This window comes from Chaetodon trifascialis, chromosome 14, assembly GCF_039877785.1.
Source record: "Chaetodon trifascialis isolate fChaTrf1 chromosome 14, fChaTrf1.hap1, whole genome shotgun sequence".
NCBI lineage: Eukaryota > Metazoa > Chordata > Actinopteri > Chaetodontiformes > Chaetodontidae > Chaetodon > Chaetodon trifascialis.
This window is the reverse complement of record NC_092069.1, coordinates 23,133,377-23,149,210: the sequence shown is the minus strand read 5'-3', so window position 1 is coordinate 23,149,210 and position 15,834 is coordinate 23,133,377.

Sequence of the window (15,834 nt, the reverse complement as noted above, 5' to 3'; positions counted from 1 at the left end):
TGAAAATTCGACAAAAAAACACATGAGGTTTGAGGGCAAGTCCTCACAAAGTAAACGAGCGCTCAACAAGAGTTTTAGATGTTAATCTATGAAAACGTCTGTTACTTTACCTGAAACCTGCATGACAATCAGGGCTATACAGAAGACGATCATCTTGTTGTGTTTTATGACTGAATTTAAGAACATATTTCTTGGTACTGTGTTTTCATCTCTGTGTGCAGTTTACTGATTATTCACACCTTAATTACTGGGTAAACCCTCCCATCAAGAAAACAAACATTTGTTTGGTTGGGTGGTGCCATCATGCATTGTCCACTGAACCGCCTTCACACACCACAGACATCCTGTACCATCATCTTATGAAAGGAAAGAAAGACGTGAAAGTAACCCTGAAACCAGACTATATATTTGTTTATTGACAATGAAGAGCTTGAATTTGAATATTACAGTCTGTTTTGAGATTGTAAGTGGGTTCATGAAGTTCACCTCAAGTTGAAATTATTTGTTTCCATTGTCAAGAGTTAACTTTCTTGCGTCAGTGACATTAAGTGTTTTTAGCACTCTTCTTGCCTAAATTTTGGAAGGAATAGAATTAACTTAATATGAGACCAACAGGAAAATAATGTGAATACAACAAAATAAAATAGTAAACCTATGGTAGTTAAAGTACAGAGCACATATGGTGTTGCATTCATTGTCCAACGTATTCTCTCCTGATCAGTCCTGTAAAAAACATCCTCAGCCATATGCTGAAACAGTTTTGCACAGCCACTATTACCACATATAAAACCGAATGTTAAGAAAGATGTAGTTATGTGCAGCTGGAAGTAATCATAGATATCAGTACCAGTGTTAGTCTCGAGCTCCCCCTGTAGTCCATCAAAGCAACTGTTTGTCTGTTCACATGGGTATTTGTACAGCTGTCTCAGTCTCCTGTATCACTGTGACACTAACAGCACAGAAATACACTCCGCTGTCCTCAGGCAGCAGCTTCTTCACTGTCAGAGATCCAGTCTGAGCATCGTTCTTCTGTGCTGGAAATTTGTCCTCACTGAAGCCACTTTCATATTGATGTGGGGGAGTTGCAGTCGTGAAAACTATTTGCTTCATTTTCTCCCCTGGCAGCTGTCGGTACCAGTACATCTGGTAATAGCTACCGCCCTTACTGTGACTGCAGTTCATCGTGGCAGACTGACCCTCCTCCATCCACAGCAGAGGGATCTGGGTGACATCACTCCCATCAATTAGACCTGCGGGGGTAAGAAACGATCTCGTCATGGTACAGAACCACCAGTGACTCCTCTTCATCATGCAAACTGAAGAGTCAAAATCAAATCATTAATATATTTTAATTTCATTGAATTTGGAAGAATCAACACAGAAGTGAAAATGTGTCCTCTCACTCGTCAGACTCATCATGTACAGTACCTACAACACAGAGCAGAGCTGCAGAGACTGTGATCAGACCAGCTGAGATCATCATTGTGTTCTGAGCCAAATGACCGCAGAGACCAGAGTCAGTGTCTGTGTGTGTGATGGAGGCGTGACGTTACAACAGAGATGTGTAGAGTTGCAGGTGGGAGTGTCGCTGTATTGATGTGATGTTGTGTGACAGTGTCTGAGGTCCCCCTACAGTCGAGCAGATGAGTACAGTTGGTAACAGTGCAGTGGGGTTTTTGTTCAGCTTTCACATGAGTCTGTATCACTGTGTTCACTGACAGCACAGAAGTACAAGCCTTTATCTTCTGCCACCAGATTCTTCACTTCCAACGTCCCGCTGTGAGCATCAGGTTTGGTGGCTGAGAATTTCTCTTTGCTGAAATTTCCAAACTCATGCTCTGGTTTGGTGGTTGATGTGAACACGATGAGTTTCATTGTGTCTCCTTGCCGCTGTCTGTACCAGTACATCTGGAAATAGGTAGCACCCTTCGTGTGGCTGCAGTTCATTGTGGCACTGTCACCGTTAACTTTCCACACTCTGTCAGTCTGGGTGACATCACTCCCATCAGTTAGACCTGTATGTGTGATAGTAAAAGTACCAAAAAATAAAGTCTTACTCCAGCTGAGATATAACAAAATAACAAGCATAATTAGATGAAAAACACGAGACAATAATTTACTGTAAACTTGTAATTGTAAACATGAATTTTATTCTAAATTACCTGTGACCCACAGCAAGAAGACTGACAGTTTGAGGAGGTCTTGTTTGCCAATAATGTCCATGTTCTGTTTGACAGATACTGCCGGAGTCTCCTTTAGCTACAGAGACATGAAGCGTGGCAGGTGGGAGTGTCCCTGAGTATGTGTGGTCCTGTGGGTCCCCCTACAGTTCACCACTGTCATGAATGTTAGCTTTAATTCGGATCAGTCACACTGACGAGACTGACAGATTTTATGACGGGATGTATTTTGTGATAATCCTTCAAACAAAATGTACATTACATCTTGTAGAACTGTGGTTACAGCATGACTTCAGATGAGGTCAAAACTGAGTGAACACAGTTGATAAAATCTTCACAGTCTTAGTTCAGATGGAGGCTGGCTGCAGGTGTTCAAGGCCCTGAACGCCTTGTCTGTTCAGCTGACATAAAGGAGAGTTTTTGTATTGACGTGTGTGTAATCTGCAGCACTGTGTCGACTAGCAGCACAGAAATACACACCACTGTCTTTTAATGTAAGATCAGAAATGTTGAGGCTTGACTGTTTACGGCCATCTCCATCAAAGCTGATCTTTCCTTTCACGTCATCCTCAGGGTTAGGGAAGTTCACATTCAGATATCCCAGGAGCTTCAGAGATTTGTGTTTGTCTTGTTTGTACCAGAGAATGACTTGATAGTTTGTTACGGTGTGTGAACACTTGATCCCACTGACAACAGATTCACCAGCTCTCATCAAGATGAACGGAGGTGTTTGGAGGACACTGTTGGTTTTAGATTCACCTGTGGATAAAAGCAGAGAAGATGTTTAATATGAAAATCATAAGCTGTGTGATGACTTGCTCTTTTTGTAATATTCTTGTTTCTCACCCATATTTCCTGGCAGATGAAGAAAACAAAATATTAACACAATGAAGATCATGTTCATCAAGTTTAGATTTGAGACTCTACTATCTGCTCAGCACCTGTGCATCACTGTGAATGACCAGGGGAGGTGTCAGAGAGGGGTGTGCATCATATCTTTAACTCCATCAGCAGCGAGGGATTGTGGAGGTTGTTACAGGTTGAATTCATTTGTTGTGGTTTGTTTCCCCCTGCTGACGTGAAAAATACTATGAGTTGTAGAGCTGAATGTCATGTTTTCATGTCACAGATATTTCCAAAGAACTATGGCTGGAAGTTATTTCAGTTCAGTGCTGCAGTTTGTGGGAGACATGTCACATGATTTTGTCATGCTCTTGTCGGGTCCATGCATGTCTGTATGTCTTAGTGGTTTTTCCACATAGTTGGTACCCAGAAAGTCATTATATCACTTTAATATATATCAAAAGGTGAATTTTTCAAATGAAATAAAGACGAGGAGCTCATGTTTGATAATGTGCCTGTTCTGAGGGTTGGAGTCTCAGCTGTGAGTGTCGTCAGAGATGGAGGAGCTTCAGGTGGGAGTGTCAGTATCTTCTGTGAGCTCTGCTGATCCTGTTAGCTGCTGTGTCAAACCCACATGCTAAATCAAAGTGTGACCGGGAGTAAACTTATGTGGTGCTTGAGGTCCCCCTACAGTACATGAGATAATAGTTATGCTAATGCAGTGGGGTTTTTGTTCAGCTGTTGAATGAATCTGTATCACTGTGTTTACTGACAGCACAGAAGTACAAGCCTTTATCTTCTGGCACCAGATTCTTCACTTCCAGTGTCCCATGGAAAGCGTCAGGTTTGGTGGCTGAGAATTTCTCTTTGCTGAAATTTCCAAACTCATGCTCTGGTTTGGTGGTTGATGTGAACACGATGAGTTTCATTGTGTCTCCTTGCCGCTGTCTGTACCAGTACATCTGGGAATAGGTAGCATCCTTTGTGTGGCTGCAGTTCATTGTGGCACTGTCACCTTTTTCCTTCCACACTCTGTCAGTCTGAGTGACATCACTCCCATCAGTTAGACCTGTATGTGTGATAGTAAAAGTACCAAAAATAAAGTCTTACTCCAGCTGAGATATAACAAAATAACAAGCATAATTAGAAGAAAAACACGAGACAATAATTTACTGTAAACTTGTAATTGTAAACATGAATTTTATTCTAAATTACCTGTGACCCACAGCAAGAAGACTGACAGTATGAGGAGGTCTTGTTTGCCGATAATGTCCATGTTCTGTTTGACAGATACTGCCAGAGTCTCCTTTAGCTACAGAGACATGAAGCGTGGCAGGTGGGAGTGTCCCTGAGTATGTGTGGTCCTGTGGGTCCCCCTACAGTTCACCACTGTCATGAATGTTAGCTTTAATTCAGATCAGTCACACTGACAAGACAGAGGAAGACAGATTTTATGACGGGATGTATTTTGTGATAATCCTTCAAACAAAATGTACATTACATCTTGTAGAATTGTGGTTACAGCATGACTTCAGATGAGGTCAAACCTGAGTGAACACAGTTGATAAAATCTTCACAGTCTTAGTTTAGACTGAGGCTGGCTGCAGGTGTTCAGGAGACTCCACATGTTGTCTGTGTAGCTGACATAAAGGAGAGTTTTTGTATTGACGTGTGTGTAATCTGCAGCACTGTGTCAACTAGCAGCACAGAAATACACACCACTGTCTTTTAATGTAAGATCAGAAATGTTGAGGCTCGACTGTTTTTGGCCATCTCCATCAAAACTGATCTTTCCTTTCACGTCATCCTCAGGGTTAGGGAAGTTCAAATTCAGATATCCCAGGAGCTTCAGAGATTTGTGTTTGTCTTGTTTGTACCAGAGGATACGATCATAGTTTGTTATGGTGTGTGAACACTTGATCCCACTGACAACAGATTCACCAGCTCTCATCAAGATGAACGGAGGTGTTTGGAGGACACTGTTGGTTTTCGAAGCACCTGTGGAAAACAAATATTCTCTTTTAGATAATTACAGTTTTAGCTGCGTCGTGTCTAACTCTGTTTGGAATACTCACCCTCATTCCCTGGTAGATGAAGGCAACAAAATAGAAAGACCATAAACATCATAGTGAGGAGGTTTAAATGTGAGACTCTGCTGTTCGTTTGCCTTTCAGGTCATTTAAGCTGCAGAAGACATCGCCATCACAGTATGACAACCAGCGGAGGAGTAAGTCATCTACATCACAGCTTTCACTTTACCAGCAGTGTGTAGCACTGTGTTTATTCTGCAGTCTGAGGAGGTGGAAGTCTTTGTTTCATTTGCTGAGGTTTGTCTCCCCCTGCAGGTGTGAAATATACTCTGCACCCCACATTGCATAGAGAGATGTTTCATGGTGTTGATGGTGTTTCCAGCCTTACTTGAAAATATCATTTTGCACATTACAATTCACCCTGTTGTCATCTTTCATCGCAGCTGAGTACTTTGTTGCTGTTAAAGTAAAAATACCAAACGTATCTGTTTTTTACACATGACTATCATTCATTGTTGGACTATTGGAACAGCAAAGCAAGTAATTTGAAGATGTCATCGATTAATCAAGAAGATAATCACGTGATAATAATGAAAATAACCATTTTTGCAGGCCTTTTCAGTGTCATATTTCCATAGATCCATAAGTACATGCCTCTTTGTCATGAATAAGTATGTTTTTTTTTTCCACATAATTTAGTGCGAATAAGAGCTCAATTTTAGAAATTTGGCTTGTGTATATTTGGAAACCTGCTATGATGCTTAAGATTTCAACAACTAATTTGTAGTAAGTTGTGAGTGCGGTGTCAGAAGAGGTCAAAACTGAGTGAACACAGTTGATAAAATCTTGAAAAGCTTGGTTTAGACTGAGGCTGGCTGCAGGTGTTCAAGGCCCTGAACGTCTTGTCTGTGTAGCTGACATAAAGGAGAGTTTTTGTATTGACGTGTGTGTAATCTGCAGCACTGTGCCAACTAGCAGCACAGAAATACACACCACTGTCTTTTAATGTAAGATCAGAAATGTTGAGGCTCGACTGTTTTTGGCCATCTCCATCAAAGCTGATCTTTCCTTTCACGTCATCCTCAGGGTTAGGGAAGTTCACATTCAGATATCCCAGGAACTTCAGAGATTTGTGTTTGTCTTGTTTGTACCAGAGGATACGATTATAGTTTGTTATGGTGTGCGAACACTTGATCCCACTGACAACAGATTCACCAGCTCTCATCAAGATGAATGGAGGTGTTTGGAGGACACTGTTGGTTTTAGATTCACCTGTGGATAAAAGCAGAGAAGATGTTTAATATGAAAATCATAAGCTGTGTGATGACTTGCTCTTTTTGTAATATTCTTGTTTCTCACCCATATTCCCTGGCAGATGAAGAAAACAAAATATTAACACAATGAAGATCATGTTCATCAAGTTTAGATTTGAGACTCTACTATCTGCTCAGCACCTGTGCATCACTGTGAATGACCAGGGGAGGTGTCAGAGAGGGGTGTGCATCATATCTTTAACTTCATCAGCAGCGAGGGATTGTGGAGGTTGTTACAGGTTGAATTCATTTGTTGTGGTTTGTTTCCCCCTGCTGACGTGAAAAATACTGCGAGTTGTGGAGCTAAAAGTCATGTTTTCATGTCACAGATATTTCCAAAAAAACTATGGCTGGAAGTTATTTCAGTTCAGTGCTGCAGTTTGTGGGAGACATGTCACATGATTTTGTCATGCTCTTGTTGGGTCCATGCATGCCTGTATGTCACAATGGTTTTTCCACATAGTTGGTACCAGAAAGTCACTTTATCAAAAGGTGAATTTTTCAACTGAAATAAAGACGAGGAGCTCATGTTTGATAATGTGCCTGTTCTGAGGGTTGGAGTCTCAGCTGTGAGTGTCGTCAGAGATGGAGGAGCTTCAGGTGGGAGTGTCAGTATCTTCTGTGAGCTCTGCTGATCCTGTTAGCTGCTGTGTCAAACCCACATGCTGAATCAAAGTGTGACCGGGAGTAAACTTATGTGGTGCTTGAGGTCCCCCTACAGTACATGAGATAATAGTTATGCTAACAGTGCACTGAGGTTTTTGTTCAGCTGTTGAATGCATCTGTATCACTGTGTTTACTGACAGCACAGAAGTACAAGCCTTTATCTTCTGGCACCAGATTCTTCACTTCCAACGTCCCGCTGTGAGCGTCAGGTTTGGTGGCTGAGAATTTCTCTTTGCTGAAATTTCCAAACTCATGCTCTGGTTTGGTGGTTGATGTGAACACGATGAGTTTCATTGTGTCTCCTTGCTGCTGTCTGTACCAGTACATCTGGAAATAGTTAGCATCCTTTGTGTGGCTGCAGTTCATTGTGGCACTGTCACCTTTTTCCTTCCACACTCTGTCAGTCTGGGTGACATCGTTCCCATCAGTTAGACCTGTATGTGTGATAGTAAGTAACAAAATAAAGTCTTACTCCAGCTGAGATATAACAAAATAACAAGCATAATTAGAAGAAAAACACGAGACAATAATTTACTGTAAACTTGTAATTGTAAACATGAATTTTATTCTAAATTACCTGTGACCCACAGCAAGAAGACTGACAGTATGAGGAGGTCTTGTTTGCCGATAATGTCCATGTTCTGTTTGACAGATACTGCCGGAGTCTCCTTTAGCTACAGAGACATGAAACGTGGCAGGTGGGAGTGTCCCTGAGTATGTGTGGTCCTGTGGGTCCCCCTACAGTTCACCACTGTCATGAATGTTAGCTTTAATTCAGATCAGTCACACTGACAAGACTGAGGAAGACAGATTTTATGACGGGATGTTTTTTGTGATATTCCTTCAAACAAAATGTACATTACATATTGTAGAACTGTGGTTACAGCATGACTTCAGATGAGGTCAAAACTGAGTGAACACAGTTGATAAAATCTTGAAAAGCTTGGTTTAGACTGAGGCTGGCTGCAGGTGTTCAAGGCCCTGAACGTCTTGTCTGTGTAGCTGACATAAAGGAGAGTTTTTGTATTGACGTGTGTGTAATCTGCAGCACTGTGCCAACTAGCAGCACAGAAATACACACCACTGTCTTTTAATGTAAGATCAGAAATGTTGAGGCTCGACTGTTTTTGGCCATCTCCATCAAAGCTGATCTTTCCTTTCACGTCATCCTCAGGGTTAGGGAAGTTCACATTCAGATATCCCAGGAACTTCAGAGATTTGTGTTTGTCTTGTTTGTACCAGAGGATACGATTATAGTTTGTTATGGTGTGTGAACACTTGATCCCACTGACAACAGATTCACCAGCTCTCATCAAGATGAACGGAGGTGTTTGGAGGACACTGTTGGTTTTAGATTCACCTGTGGATAAAAGCAGAGAAGATGTTTAATATGAAAATCATAAGCTGTGTGATGACTTGCTCTTTTTGTAATACTCTTGTTTCTCACCCATATTCCCTGGCAGATGAAGAAAACAAAATATTAACACAATGAAGATCATGTTCACCGAGTTTATATTTGAGACTCTATATGTGCTCAGCACCTGTGCATCACTGTGAATGACCAGGGGAGGTGTCAGAGAGGGGTGTGCATCATATCTTTAACTCCATCAGCAGCGAGGGATTGTGGAGGTTGTTGCAGGTTGAATTCATTTGTTGTGGTTTGTTTCCCCCTGCTGACGTGACAAATACTGCGAGTTGTAGAGCTGAACGTCATGTTTTCATGTCACAGATATTTCCAAAAAAACTATGGCTGGAAGTTATTTCAGTTCAGTGCTGCAGTTTGTGGGAGACATGTCACATGATTTTGTCATGCTCTTGTCGGGTCCATGCATGCCTGTATGTCACGATGGTTTTTCCACATACTGTAGTTGGTACCCAGAAAATCATTATGTCACTTTAATATACATCAAAAGGTGAATTTTTCAAATGAAATAAAGACGAGGAGCTCATGTTTGATAATGTGCCTGTTCTGAGGGTTGGAGGTCTCAGCTGTGAGTGTAGTCAGAGTAGGGCTGGACGATAAAAACGACAGCGATATGTCTCGCGATAGACACGTCATCAATATCAATAAAAAATGCGTTCAATAAAGCATTCGATAATTTTTTTTTTTCGTCGGAAGAAACCTGAAGTTGCGAAGTGAGGTTGGTTGCATGAACAATGGCACTCGCTCTCAGGTAACCGAGCAACATAGGGAGTAATCGCTAATCAGTGAGAGAGACACGCTAACACACCAATCATGTAACAGTATCATGTTCGGTTGCACCATCTCGTTGTCTCGTTTTTGATGCTTCGTGAGGAGTGAGATGAGAAATAGAAAGCGCTGCAGCGAGCAAAGAAATTGTGGATAAAACAGCGAAAGTCAGCTCGCCAGTGTGGCCGGTTTTTGGATTTTATAAGTCGGACCGTAGTCAGACCAATGTGGTCTGTAACTTATGCAAGACTGTCGTCCCCACCAAGACCAGTAAAACCATAAACTTATTTAATCACCTAAGCCGCGCTCACTCTTTGGAGCGCAGCCGTATTCGCCAACGTCCGCCAACCGCAGCACCACTGCACAAGCAGCTGACCACCATGCAGAGGTATCTGCTTCAGTGCCTGATGACAAATCATCTAAAAGGCACGAAGACGTAACGGAAGCAGCGTCCTATCATATAGCTAAAGACATGCTTCACTGAGCACTGAGGAGAAGCCAGGTTATAAACATCTCTTACACATGCTTTTTTTTTTTTTTAAACACACTTGCAATAAAAATATAATTGAATAGTTCATGTATGTTTAGAGTAAGAAGAGTGACTAAAGTTGTTCATATGTCTAGGCTGGTTTTATAATTCAGTCAAGTCTACCTCAGTTTCTGCTATGTTTCCAAAACACTGCACATATCTGAAAACATTTTATTCAGCAGAAGGTTAATCAGCTTGTGAACTTCCTGCACTAAACCTGCAGAAAAAAGTTCTCAGGTTTCTTTCTGTTTACATTTTTACACTTTTTTTTTTACATTTATTATTTGAGTGTTTTCCATGGTTGTGTTGACATTTCCTTTCTGCCTTGATAGCTGAGGGGATTATAATCAGAGGAAGGTTGAATTTAAAATAAAAATGTTTAAATTGAATGTATTTTTCTCCCGGTCCTTATTTTAAATAGGTCATAAAAAATATCAATAATTATCGATATCGACCAATATAAAACACTTATATCGCAATAGAGTTTTCAGCCATATCGCCCAGCCCTAAGTCAGAGATGGAGGAGCTTCAGGTGGGAGTGTCAGTATCTTCTGAGAGCTCCGCTGATCCTGTTAGCTGCTGTGTCAAACCCACATGCTGAATCAAAGTGTAACCGGGAGTAAACTTATGTGGTGCTTGAGGTCCCCCTACAGTACATGAGATAATAGTTATGCTAACAGTGCACTGAGGTTTTTGTTCAGCTGTTGAATGAATCTCTATCACTGTGTTTACTGACAGCACAGAAGTACAAGCCTTTATCTTCTGGCACCAGATTCTTCACTTCCAACGTCCCGCTGTGAGCATCAGGTTTGGTGGCTGAGAATTTCTCTTTGCTGAAATTTCCAAACTCTGTTTTGGTGGTTGATGTGAACACGATGAGTTTCATTGTCTCTCCTTGCCGCTGTCTGTACCAGTACATCTGGGAATAGTCAAAAGTCTTTGTGTGGCTGCAGTTCATTGTGGCACTGTCACCTTTTTCCTTCCACACTATGTCATTCTGAGTGACATCACTCCCATCAGTTAGACCTGTATGTGTGATAGTAAAAGTACCAAAAATAAAGTCTTACTCTAGCTGAGATATAACAAAATAACAAGCATAATTAGAAGAAAAACACGAGACAATAATTTACTGTAAACTTGTAATTGTAAACATGAATTTTATTCTAAATTACCTGTGACCCACAGCAAGAAGACTGACAGTATGAGGAGGTCTTGTTTGCCAATAATGTCCATGTTCTGTTTGACAGATACTGCCGGAGTCTCCTTTAGCTACAGAGACATGAAGCGTGGCAGGTGGGAGTGTCCCTGAGTATGTGTGGTCCTGTGGGTCCCCCTACAGTTCACCACTGTCATGAATGTTAGCTTTAATTCAGATCAGTCACACTGACAAGACTGAGGAAGACAGATTTTATGACGGGATGTATTTTGTGATAATCCTTCAAACAAAATGTACATTACATATTGTAGAACTGTGGTTACAGCATGACTTCAGATGAGGTCAAACCTGAGTGAACACAGTTGATAAAATCTTGAAATGCTTGGTTTAGACTGAGGCTGGCTGCAGGTGTTCAAGGCCCTGAAAGCCTTGTCTGTTCAGCTGACATAAAGGAGAGTTTTTGTATTGACGTGTGTGTAATCTGCAGCACTGTGTCGACTAGCAGCACAGAAATACACACCACTGTCTTTTAATACGAGATCAGAAATGTTGAGGCTCGACTGTTTGCGGCCATCTCCATCAAAGCTGATCTTTCCTTTCACGTCATCCTCAGGGTAAGGGAAGTTCACATTCAGATATCCCAGGAACTTCAGAGATTTGTGTTTGTCTTGTTTGTACCAGAGGATGCGATCATAGTTTGTTATGGTGTGTGAACACTTGATCCCACTGACAACAGATTCACCAGCTCTCATCAAGATGAACGGAGGTGTTTGGAGGACACTGTTGGTTTTCGAAGCACCTGTGGAAAACAAATATTCTCTTTTAGATAATTACAGTTTTAGCTGCGTCGTTTCTGTCTCTGTTTGGAATACTCACCCTCATTCCCTGGTAGATGAAGGCAACAAAATAGAAAGACCATAAACATCATAGTGAGGAGGTTTAAATGTGAGACTCTGCTGTTTGATTGCCTTTCAGGTCATTTAAGCTGCAGAAGACATCGCCATCACAGTATGACAACCAGGGGAGGAGTAAGTCATCTACATCACAGCTTTCACTTTACCAGCAGTGTGTAGCACTGTGTTTATTCTGCAGTCTGAGGTGGTGGAAGTCTTTGTCTCATTTGCTGAGGTTTGTCTCCCCCTGCAGGTGTGAAATATACCCTGCACCCCACATTGCATAGAGAGATGTTTCAGGGTGTCACTGGTGTTTCCAGCATATATCATTTTGCACATTACAATTCACCCTGTTGTCATCTTTCATCGCAGCTGAGTACTTTGTTGCTGTTAAAGCAAAAATAGCAAACGTATCTGTTGTTCCCTTTTTTAATAGGTTTGTCCCGATCTGATCATGTGACTGCATACTCGGTCGGATCGGACGTTATGTCCTGATCAGGTTTGGACAAATAATATATATACATATGTATATTTATTGTTATTTTTAATCACATTTACAATATTTGGGCTTGTGATTAAAAATAAATGAGAATAAAATAGTCTTTATTAACTACCAACGTCTACAGGCCGGGTCTGTGTCTGTGACAGACACCACTGAACAGCGCATGCGCGGAACACGGCAGCTCGCAGCAGTTTGTTTGGAAGCTGAGGTGTGTGATATGCTGCTACGTTTATGTCTGCTGTGTGGAAATATTTCAAAGTGAACGACGAGAACAATTGCGCTGGCTCAAATGTTAGTTGGTAACCATGGCAACAGAAACTCAGAACATACGTTAACATACGTTGTTTCACAGTTTATTTATCACAACGGCAAGACAGTAGAGGACACACACAATCGGTAAGAGGTGCACTTGGCTTCTGAAATGATACTTTGTATCACGTAACATAACGTTAAGCAATCATCTCGCTTCCCTCCACTGATTAGGCCTAATATAACAGCTGTGGCCGACCGAGCTGCAGGTTCTGTGGCCAGAGCCGGTTACCATGGCAACGTGTCACAACGAGAGATATTAAATAGTCCACTCAGCCACTTCTTGTGAAAAACTTAAGATTTTAACAGAAAAAAAACAACATTAACGTCTTAAGAATTGATTTAATGTTTATTTCTTTCGTAAGTGACCATGGTATAAGCGGGATAATGCCCTTCGAGGTGTCCATTATCAGAAATGAAAGTGAAGTCCATTCATTCGCATCGGACACTTCACGTCGACGGTTCACGCCTCCGCTTAGTCCATTCATTTCTGATAATGGACACCTCGTCGGGGTTATCCCTTACTTAATGTTGCACTATTCCTCATGTGAAGAAAATTTTATTTTATTTCTGTGTTCTGTTCTGACTTGAGACTGTAATTCAAGCTACCTCATGGAGGTTTACTGTACATTGCACTGCATGCATTCACAATTGTGCATAAGTGTTACATGTTAATATCAGAGCCATTGGTAAAAAAAAATAAAAATAAAAAATTAAAGGACATCCTGGATCTTATTCTTTGCTCTTAGTTCGTTTCATAATGTCTTATAGAAGTATCGGATCGGGACTCGGTATTGGCAGATACTCAAAATCAAATGACTCGGACTCTGGGGCAAAAAAACGTGATTGGGATATCCATATTTTTTACACATGACTATCATTCATTGTTGGACTGTTGGAATGACAAAGCAAGTAATTTGAAGATGTTATCAATTAATCAAGGAGATAATCACGTGATAATAATGAAAATAACCATTTGTGCAGGTCTTTTCAGTGTCATATTTCCATAGATCCATATGTACTGTACATGCCTCTTTGTCTTGAATAAGTATGGTTTCTTCCACATATTTTAGTGAGAACAAGAGCTCAATTTTAGAAATTTGGCTTGTGTATATTTGGAAACCTGCTATGATGCTTAAGATTTCAACAACAAAATTTTTAGTAAGTAGTGAGTGCGGTGTCAGAAGAGGTCAAAACTGAGTGAACACAGTTGATAAAATCTTGAAAAGCTTGGTTTAGACTGAGGCTGGCTGCAGGTGTTCAGGAGACTCCACATGTTGTCTGTGTAGCTGACATAAAGGAGAGTTTTTGTATTGACGTGTGTGTAATCTGCAGCACTGTGCCGACTAGCAGCACAGAAATACACACCACTGTCTTTTAATGTAAGATCAGAAATGTTGAGGCTCGACTGTTTTTGGCCATCTCCATCAAAACTGATCTTTCCTTTCACGTCATCCTCAGGGTTAGGGAAGTTCCCATTCAGATATCCCAGGAGCTTCAGAGATTTGTGTTTGTCTTGTTTGTACCAGAGAATGACTTGATAGTTTGTTACGGTGTGTGAACACTTGATCCCACTGACAACAGATTCACCAGCTCTCATCAAGATGAACGGAGGTGTTTGGAGGACACTGTTGGTTTTAGATTCACCTGTGGATAAAAGCAGAGAAGATGTTTAATATGAAAATCATAAGCTGTGTGATGACTTGCTCTTTTTGTAATACTCTTGTTTCTCACCCATATTTCCTGGCAGATGAAGAAAACAAAATATTAACACAATGAAGATCATGTTCATCAAGTTTATATTTGAGACTCTATATGTGCTCAGCACCTGTGCATCACTGTTAATGACCAGGGGAGGTGTCAGAGAGGGGTGTGCATCATATCTTTAACTTCATCAGCAGCGAGGGATTGTGGAGGTTGTTGCAGGTTGAATTCATTTGTTGTGGTTTGTTTCCCCCTGCTGACGTGAAAAATACTACGAATTGTAGAGCTGAACGTCATGTTTTCATGTCACAGATATTTCCAAAGAACTATGGCTGGAAGTTATTTCAGTTCAGTGCTGCAGTTTGTGGGAGACATGTCACATGATTTTGTCATGCTCTTGTCGGGTCCATGCATGTCTGTATGTCTTAGTGGTTTTTCCACATAGTTGGTACCCAGAAAGTCATTATATCACTTTAATATATATCAAAAGGTGAATTTTTCAAATGAAATAAAGACGAGGAGCTCATGTTTGATAATGTGCCTGTTCTGAGGGTTGGAGTCTCAGCTGTGAGTGTCGTCAGAGATGGAGGAGCTTCAGGTGGGAGTGTCAGTATCTTCTGTGAGCTCTGCTGATCCTGTTAGCTGCTGTATCAAACCCACATGCTGAATCAAAGTGTGACCGGGAGTAAACTTATGTGGTGCTTGAGGTCCCCCTACAGTACATGAGATAATAGTTATGCTAACAGTGCACTGAGGTTTTTGTTCAGCTGTTGAATGCATCTGTATCACTGTGTTTACTGACAGCACAGAAGTACAAGCCTTTATCTTCTGGCACCAGATTCTTCACTTCCAACGTCCCATGGAAAGCGTCAGGTTTGGTGGCTGAGAATTTCTCTTTGCTGAAATTTCCAAACTCATGCTCTGTTTTGATGGTTGATGTGAACACGATGAGTTTCATTGTCTCTCCTTGCCGCTGTCTGTACCAGTACATCTGGCGATAGTCAATACTCTTTGTGTGGCTGCAGTTCATTGTGGCACTGTCACCTTTTTCCTTCCACACTCTGTCAGTCTGAGTGACATCACTCCCATCAGTTAGACCTGTATGTGTGATAGTAAAAGTACCAAAAATAAAGTCTTACTCTAGCTGAGATATAACAAAATAACAAGCATAATTAGAAGAAAAACACGAGACAATAATTTACTGTAAACTTGTAATTGTAAACATGAATTTTATTCTAAATTACCTGTGACCCACAGCAAGAAGACTGACAGTATGAGGAGGTCTTGTTTGCCAATAATGTCCATGTTCTGTTTGACAGATACTGCCGGAGTCTCCTTTAGCTACAGAGACATGAAGCGTGGCAGGTGGGAGTGTCCCTGAGTATGTGTGGTCCTGTGGGTCCCCCTACAGTTCACCACTGTCATGAATGTTAGCTTTAATTCAGATCAGTCACACTGACAAGACTGAGGAAGACAGATTTTATGACGGGATGTATTTTGTGATAATCCTTCAAACAA